This window comes from Dipodomys merriami, unplaced genomic scaffold (assembly GCF_024711535.1).
Source record: "Dipodomys merriami isolate MVZ:Mamm:240054 unplaced genomic scaffold, mDipMer1.0.p SCAF_22, whole genome shotgun sequence".
In the NCBI taxonomy this organism is placed as follows: Eukaryota; Metazoa; Chordata; class Mammalia; order Rodentia; family Heteromyidae; genus Dipodomys; species Dipodomys merriami.
Genome location: NW_027203604.1, coordinates 17,121,989 through 17,130,231, shown reverse-complemented (window position 1 = coordinate 17,130,231; position 8,243 = coordinate 17,121,989). Strand labels below are relative to the sequence as shown.

The 8,243-nt window shown below is 60.9% G+C and overlaps 1 protein-coding gene and 1 long non-coding RNA gene across 4 annotated transcripts in view; one reads left to right on the top strand and one right to left on the bottom strand.

Annotated features, from left to right (window-relative positions):
* Window positions 1-668: 668 nt before the first annotated feature.
* On the bottom strand, window positions 669-2,954 carry LOC138834775 (uncharacterized). The gene is made up of 2 exons (XR_011374256.1): window positions 1,515-2,954; window positions 669-906 (listed from the first exon to the last, which is right to left on the bottom strand). It is a non-coding gene; the product is annotated as an uncharacterized lncRNA (long non-coding RNA).
* Window positions 2,955-6,067: 3,113 nt separating this feature from the next.
* The window catches only part of Tnrc18 (trinucleotide repeat containing 18), an 85,619-nt gene continuing 83,443 nt past the window's right edge, over window positions 6,068-8,243 (top strand). For all 3 annotated transcript variants that reach the window (XM_070033475.1, XM_070033476.1, XM_070033474.1), the window contains exon 1: window positions 6,068-6,416. The gene's annotated coding sequence lies outside the window, so the exon portion shown is untranslated. The remainder of the gene's footprint in view (window positions 6,417-8,243) is intronic.

The window sequence follows — 8,243 nt, the reverse complement described above, 5'->3', positions numbered from 1 at the left end:
GGCTGGGGCAGGGTGGGAACGTCCTCCAAGATCTGAGGGTGCCACGTGGGGAACGGGATGGGGGGAGGGGGTTGGGGACTGGGCCAGGGCCCAGGCCTGCGCTGGAATTTGCTCTGGAGCGGTTTGCAGGCATAGGCCTGCCAGAGAGCCAGGGAGCTGGGAAGGCCCAAACAAAGCTGGGAGCCAGGGAGTGGGGGAGGGAGGCCTTGGGAGACGGGCAGCCCCCTCTGGGGGGGCACCGACACCCTATTAAGGTGCAGCACCCCTCCCCAGACACACGTGCTGCCAAGCTCTCCATTCGTCACCCTGGCACTGACATCCATAAATCCCATTAGTCACACCTCGCCCAAACTCGATGAACACACCCGGTCACACCCAGACAAAGACCCAGGCCTCCAAAGAAGGCCTGGGCCAGTGTAGGAGGTGGTACTGGAAACCACCGGGGCCCACATCAATCTGTGCAGAAAAGCCTCCCCTGGCCTTCGCTTCCCCCAACCTGGTAACCCTGTCTCCCCCATCCCCTCTGGACACACATACTACAATAAACACTCACAGAGGTCCCTGGCCACCCCCTGGACTGCTGGGGGCAGGGTGGTTGTGGTGCTGACATTGAACCCCTCCCCCACTTTATCCTCCCTCAGGTCCAGCGGGAAACCTTCCCAAGGTCACTCAGTGCGCCAGCCACCGGGGAGCTGATTTATTAGTGGTTTATTTGGAGAAACACTATGGCTCTTTAGATTCCGGAATGGGAAAAAAAAATGAAGTAATTAAAAAAAACAACAACCAAAACAACCCAATGCCAGCGGTGGACTTTAACCTTGGGTTCCAACCACAGCACTTTTGTTTTCCAAGTCTTCTCCTGGGGCCTTGGGGTCGGGGGATGGGGGCCGGGGTCGGAAGGTCCAACTGCAATTTTAGGAAAGTGTTCAACGAAGCTCCTCGTGGAAGGAGGGGTATCTCTATAAACACCCCCCACATCTGGCAAGGCTTAGGGGGGCATACTGTCTGTCCCCACCTCTACAAAACTCCCCGAGGCGCTGATCCTCTCCTCAAGGCACATCCCTTATTTCCCGCCCCTTTGGCCCACAAAATCGTAAGGTTACTCTTGCAGTGGAACTAATCCCGAATGCGGGTGGAAACGTGTCTCACCCCCCCCCCCCCCCCCCCGCCCGCGCTGGCCTGACGGTTGTACACTTGCACCAGGGCTGGTGGCAGACCCAGGGAGGTGGGAAGCTTGGGGGGGGGGGATCGTCCCTGGCACAGGAGAGGGAGGTGGGGAACCCGATGAGTCAGTCCCTGCCTCTGGGCCCCACGCCTGCAGTCACCCCATTCGCCTATCGACACCCTCTCTCCCCCTGAAAACGTCCCCTGTGCACCCGCACAGGGCTCTCAGGACGTGGGTACAGGGCAGGTCTGCCGAGGTGGTGGGAAGTCGCCCGGCCTGGTGACCGATCGTCCATCCCGGCGGCCCCTCGGAGCTTCCTAAGGGGAGATGCCAGTCCCAGCGCCCCTACCCCAAGTGGTGATCATCCATGACTGCGCCACCTCGGGGTCCGGCACTCGGGGCGGGGATGGTGGTGACTTTCAGTGGCGAGGCTCTTCCCTTTCTGTGTCGAGCGGGAAAGCTCCAGGCTTGACTTCCTGAGCAGTCTCGGGGTTCCCAAGCTTTGGCCAGGCCAGTATGGCGTCCGGCGTGGCCTTGGAAGCCAGCGCCTAAGCCGCAGAGACGGCCGAGGGCGCGGAGATTTATGGTCTCACCGAGCGCATCCCCGACCTCCGGAGCCAAACACTGGAGTGGAAAACCCGACCGACAGGGGCCGGGGGAAGAGGCCAGGGTCGGAGGCGGGGCCGGGAGGAGCCGGAATCTGCCGGGCCCGGCCTGGCGAGATGGCCCCGGCTCCGGCCGCCAGGCGACGGGGTCCTGGAGGCGAGCGGGGCGCGACGCGCCTCCTCCCCGGTCGTCCCGGCGGGTCTGGGTGGCTCTTGGTTTGCGTTGGCTGAACCGGCGCCCGCCGAGTCAGCCGGCCCGGGGCGGTGAGAGGACGGCTGTCCCGAGTGAGGCCTCTCCGGGTTTTAGTGGCGCCCGTCGGGAGCTCCCGAGTGGCCAGATTCAGGACCTGCGCGCCTGGAGGACCCGACTGTGGCCTTTTCATCTGGTGGCAGAAGCTGGCCGTCTCTTGGGGGTCCCCTCACCTAGAGGCCGATGGACTTGGGGTTCTGATTCTCGCCTTACCCCCAGGAAAGGCGGTTTGGGGCGATGCGGTGGCCTTGTTGCCCTCTCCTAGGAATGGACACTTGGCTCCCCCCCCTTCTTCCTGGGGGAGGAGCACAAGAAAGGAGAAGGTGTCCACGCGGTCGGAGACGCCAGGGTTCAGGAAGCGCGGGGTTCCACTTCGCACAGGGCAGGAAAGTGAGGGGGACGCGGGTCCCCTGCAGTCGGCCGGGCCCGCAGGCTCGCGGCGGGCAGGGGAGGCCGCGGGACTCAAGGTTGGCCTGTCCTTTGGTTTTACAGCGAGGGGGGAGAGCAGTTTAGGATTGTGTGGCGGGAGGTGGCAGTCCGGGACACCCCAGAGATGTCTGGCGTGGGGTGGACGGACAGACAACCGCGCTAGGCCGGGCAGAGGCTGGCTTGGTTGGGTTTTCCACAATCTGCAATTTGGGGCTGCGTGGAGACCCTCCTACTCCCACATTCCCAGCCGATTTTCCGCACAGTCAGTACAACACACACACACTCTCTCTCTCTCTCTCACACACACACACACACACACACTCACTCACTCACTCACTCTGTGTCAACACCGTTTTCTGGCCGCTGATCCCCGCCGGGTAAACAAGCAGGCGGGTGGGGATGGGGATGGGGGTGGGGCGCGGAAGATGGCGGCGGGGACGCGTGGCTTGTGCGGTGGCCAAGGAATCGTAGGGCTTAAGTATATCCATCAGGGCCCAGAGGGCGTTTTCCTAGACCCCTGAAACCAGGCTGGGCTGCCCAATGACCTTCCCTTAGATACCCGAGGAGGTCCCCAAGAGGACGGGGCTGCAGTCTCCACTGCCCTTGGGATGCGTCCCACGCCCCAAGATGGCTCCTGGCTGCTGTTTACCCAGCGATTGCGGGGACTCCTGGAGGCGGAGGAGAGGGGGCAAAGATCAAAGACGTGGCTGGGTTGGTCCGCACCCTGTGGACTCCACAGCCTGGAAAAACGTGGCGGACAGGGTCTGTCCTTGGCGCCCCACCTCGCGGCTGGGAACCCCGAGCTCCAGCGTCTCCTTGCCTCCTGCGCCCTGGCTGCGGGTGTGCCCGCGTGGCAGCGCCGGGGAGCGCGGGTGCCAGGAGGGCCCGAGGGGGCCCGGGCGCAAAGACTCCAGCAGGGAGGGGGCCCGTCTACCTTGGTGGGCGGCTGCAGTAAAATGCGGACTTGGTTGTGCCACGCCGACAAGGCGCGCACTTGAAAAAAAAGGCGCAGACCATTGGCAAATCCAAGGGCAAATAGGCAGATTTTTTTTATTAGCAACTAAATGATTTATGGACACACATAGCTCCGCTGTCACAATTATGGCGTCTTGGAGCATCCAGGGTGAAAACATTAAACATTTATAAAAATAGGCCTTTTTTTTCCCTACTCCAAAACCCTTTGCATTATTATTCTCCACCCCAACGGTCTCAAGATAACATTTTTTGCCCCCTTGTGCTATATTAAAATAACATACCCGGGCTGGCAGGGTAAGGGGGTGGGGATCAGGCCTGTGTTCCGACCAGGGTGGGGGAGGTGATGGGAGGGATTACTGGGACCCCCACAAAGGCCTCTGGATGAGACTCGGGTGCTTTGCGCGCCCCTCCCAGCAGCCCCATGCAGTTCGACTGCATTTATTTCATTTTTGCAGACACCCCCCCCCTCCCCTAAGGCACACAGTCACAATACCTCCTTTCTCTAACCCCCCTCTCTCTCCGTCTTCTTGAATTCTCCAGGCCGCACTGGGCGCCTCCCGCCGCCCTGGCTGCCACTGACACCCGCGCGCCCAGCTCCATGCGCGGCCACCGCCGTTGGTTCCCCTTGGTTCAGGCTATTTTCGTTCCTTTTCTCTCTCACCCCCACCCCCACCCCGGTCTCTAGCTTTCCAAAGTGGGTAGCCTAGAAACCAGCGCGGGAGGCTCCAGGAAGGGCAACTTGAAACTGCCCTCCAGAGGCTCAACTTCCCCCCCCTCAAATTTATCCTGGAATTAAATTAGACATTCTCTCCCCCCCATTCGTCCTCCAGCCCTCCCCCCACACCCCCCTAAAAGTGGAAAAAAATAGAACGAATGGGCCGCTCACTAGCTCATTTCTTCTCCCTTCAAAAAAAAACAAAAAAAAAAACCCAAGTTCCTTAAAAATGGATTTTTTCTTTTTTTAAAAAAAGGAGCTAAGAGGAAACGCTGAGTTCGCAGAGCGGACTTTTCTCTTGTTTTCATTAAAATCCTGTTACCACGGTAGCCTTCCAAGGCAGGATCGGCTAGGATTTCTGCCCTTGCAGGGTAGGTAAACGCCTAGCCCGGCTTGGGTGCCTGCGGGGCTGCGGAAAAGGTTACGTGGGCTCCCCTCCCCCTCCCCAAACAGTTTTCCAGTGGGGTCTGTCCTCCTTGAATCCCAAGCCAGGTAGAGATCGGCCTCGAACAGCTCCTGGAGACTCAACCCAGAAAGGATTTTGCTGAAAGCGCAAAAATAAAGTACAAAGTCTGGGGGATTGGGGCCCCCTCCCCCTCCGCTGTCGTGGCCAGCCAAGCACTTTTAGGCTTGGCAGCCGCTTCCTCTGAGCTCAACAGATTTTTTTTTCCCGGTCTCGCCCTCCCTGGAGGGGGCGCGGCGGATGGAAGGCGAGAGAGGCCCCCAGCCAAGAGGTTTTTAATATTATACTTTAATAGGTTTCAGAAGGCCCCGTGGAGAAATGCTAATAGGCTGAAATGTCAGAATCGAGGGGGATTCAGCTTGCGCTCAGCCGATCTAATCCTTTTTTCTGCTCTGATTTTTTTTTTGGGGGGTGGTGGTGGAAGGGAGGGGGACGCCCACGCCAAGAGGGGCTTTGGGGAGGGGCGCGCGGAGCCGAGCGCCGCAGCCCCGCCGCGGGCCGCGCGGGGAGGGGCGCCCGCGCCCTGGCCCGCGTTTCTATAGGAACCCCCTTTTTAGAAGATTAGACTCACCGCTCCCCGCCGCCGCAGCCTCTCCAAAATATTAATCAGTAACCATCTGACACCACGTTTCAGGGAGGGACCCGCAGGCTGGGGCAAAGAAAACGCCTTTCTCGGCCTGCCTAGCCCACCCCGACCGCGCTCCCGCGGCTGGGGGAAAGAGGGACTGAATCGCTGCTTTGTTTTTAAAAGGAAGGAAAAAAAAAAAAAGGAAAAAGCCGCCCTTGTCTGTTTTGGCGTCTCCACTGCGCGTTCTAAAGGCGCAATCCCGGGAAGGCAGGCGGGAGGGCGGGAGGGGGGGGGAGACCTGGGGGTCGGGCGCAGGGTTGCAGCTCGCCGGGCTCCAAGGTCTCTCCCGGCTCGTCCGGCTTGTCACCTCCTCCACCGAGCAGGAAGCTGACAGCCGGCCCATTAAACCGCGCCTGGGATTGCGGCGACAACCATCTTCCCCTATTTTGATCACTTCCAAGCCCAGACGCAGGAGAGGAGAAGGAGGGGGGGGAGAAAAAGGGAGGAGAAGGAGGAAGAGGCGGGGAGGGGGGGTGTGAGGGAGGGTAGGGCTGGAACTGGTGGTGGTGGGGGGGGAGGAGGGCTGCCTAGAAACGGCTCGGAAAAATTCTCACCACCAGTTTGGATCATTCAGCCCCGCCGAGGGGGAGCCTGGAAACTGCTGGAGCCCCGAGGTCCGTAATTGGTTTTATAGGAATGGCTGTGGGCCAAGGTGTTTACATGCGCGTGATGGGCGGCGCGCGCGGCCAATGGGCGGCGGCCGGGGGCCGACCCGAGGGGGGGCGGGCACCCGGGAACAATGCGTGTTTCTTAGCCGCCGAGCGCTCCCCTCCCCCACGCCCCCTCCCCCCCCCCCCGCTGGCTTTTTTTTTTTTTTTAGATCCAGCGAGAGGAACTTGAAAGGGGGGTTGTGTAATGTACCTTTTCCAATCCCGGGCTGTATATGGAGATTTGGGATTCTTTAAACCGGCGCTACCTGGATTTTATTAAAAAGCGCGGAGCTGGGCGGGAGGAAAGCTGGCTTTTCCGGGGGCTGCGGGAGCCGGACCGCGGGAGGGCGGAGGAGTTGGCGCGCCGAACGCTCGGCCCCGGGAGCGATTTTCTACCAAAAAAAGGAAAGGCGGGCAAAAAGTGTGCGGCGGCCGCGGGATGGCGGGCAGCACGGGCGCCTAGCCGCGCCGGGGACCGGGGCCGCCACCGGAGTCGTTGTTACCGGAGCCGGGAGCCGGGAGCTCCGCCGCGCCAGGTACGCCGCCGGCCCGCCTGCCCCAGGCCCGCGGGGGCGCGGTGGTCTCCAAACTTCTTGCCGCTCGCCCCCCACCCCGCCTGCCCCTCGGGCGTGCGTGGGGGGCTGGCACCCCCGGAGCCGCGCAGCTCCCGAGAAGGAGATCCGGACGCGGGGGATCGCGGGGAGCGGGCGCCCCGGGGAAGGGAGGGGGCGCGCCCCCCGCGCCCACCCTCGCCCCCAGCCCGCTCCGGGTGCTCGGCGGCCGGGGGGGGCACGGCCGAGGGGCGTGGGTCCTCCGCTCGGTTCTCCGCCGGCAGCTGCGGAGCCGGGGACGCCCAGACGTTTTCGATGAGACAGGCTGTTTTTAATTAAAAGCCGGAATTCAGCCATTTTAACTGCATTTAAGAGGGAGAGAAAAGTAGGAAGAAAGCGGCGGGGCCCGCCGATGGCCACGCCGGCTTCGCCGCCGCTGCCAGGCTGTTCCAGAGGGGGGCTTCACCCCGACTTATCCCAAGTGGGGAGCTTGGGCATGCTTTGAGGCGCTGATTTTTTTTTTTTGAAGAAAGATAACCTTAAGAATATATCTTTAAAAAAAATCCCGGGAGGCTCCTCGCATCCGTGAGACCGATATCCTCGGATGTGGCAATCTTAAGGTTGTTTACCCCCCCCCTCCCCAAAGTAAACGCGGATCTGGTACCAGACCTGGAGACGGGAGGGAGAGAGGAAGGAGGGGGTGTTTGTAACCAAAACCATGTTAAAATACCAAAGTTGGAGGTGGGGAGGGGGGGACAGAAAGGCTGAAGGAAGCCGGAGAACGGTGTGTGCATCTTAGGGGGTGCTGGGAGCGGAGTCGGGGTGCAGGGCGGACACCCCAGGAGGCGGGTGGTGGCTCTTTTGGCTCTGCTCGGGCGTCTCGGAGCCTCTCCGGGAGTTAACGATCAGCCACCGAGGGCGGCCGGCCGGACAGCCGGGGAAGGGTGGGCTCCAGGACACCCCCCGTCCCTCCCCCCCTTTCCGCCCCCACGGGAATCGGCCAGCGACAAAGCTTTTAAACAAACATCTTGAAACTGGAACTACAGGGGGATTTGCCCTGCGCTGGGGGGTGGCGCCCCTCGGCCCAGCGCGGGCCTCTCCGCCCTCCTCCCCTCGAAGCTTTCCTTTGTAGGTTATTTTAAGGGTGTGTAATGTGTGGGAAGCTAGGGGTTGGAGAGAGATCCTTGAACCCCTTTTCCTTCCCATCCTATGTCCCCCTCCCCAGTGGGCCGCGCGTTCTCGGAGCCGCGAAATGATTCCCACGCCGGGGCGATGGAAAATGAAAGCGAAGCTCGGTTTGGAGGATTATTATTATTTTTTTAAACAAATCCTCCGGCGGCAGCGCCACGACCTCGGGTCTTGGGGACCCAGGATTGTGCGACTCCGGGTGGCCCCGATGCCGGCGGCGGGAGAGGGGGCGGCGAAGCTCTTTAAAAACCACAAACCCAGTGCTTTTGCCACCTCCCACCCCAATCGGGCAGCAATCACAACAAACTAAGCATTCCTTTGGCTTTTTTTTCCAATCTAGCACAGGAAAATCAAACTCTTTAGGGTGGGGGTGGCAAAAAAAAAAAAAAAAAAGCAGGCGAGGGGCTCCGAAAGGTTAAATATTAAACTTTGCCGAGGAGATAGTGTTTGGGGAGACCTTGCCAGCAGCTCAAGGAAGAGGCTTCCCAGTTTTTCGACCCCGGAGCTTGTGACGCCCAGGAATCAAACCCCTCTGCGGTGGTTTGTCTCCTTAGCCTCTCCGGACGCCGCCGGTTTGGCCTTCCCCGGGGTAGGGAGGACACACCCGGGCCATCGCTGAGGCCG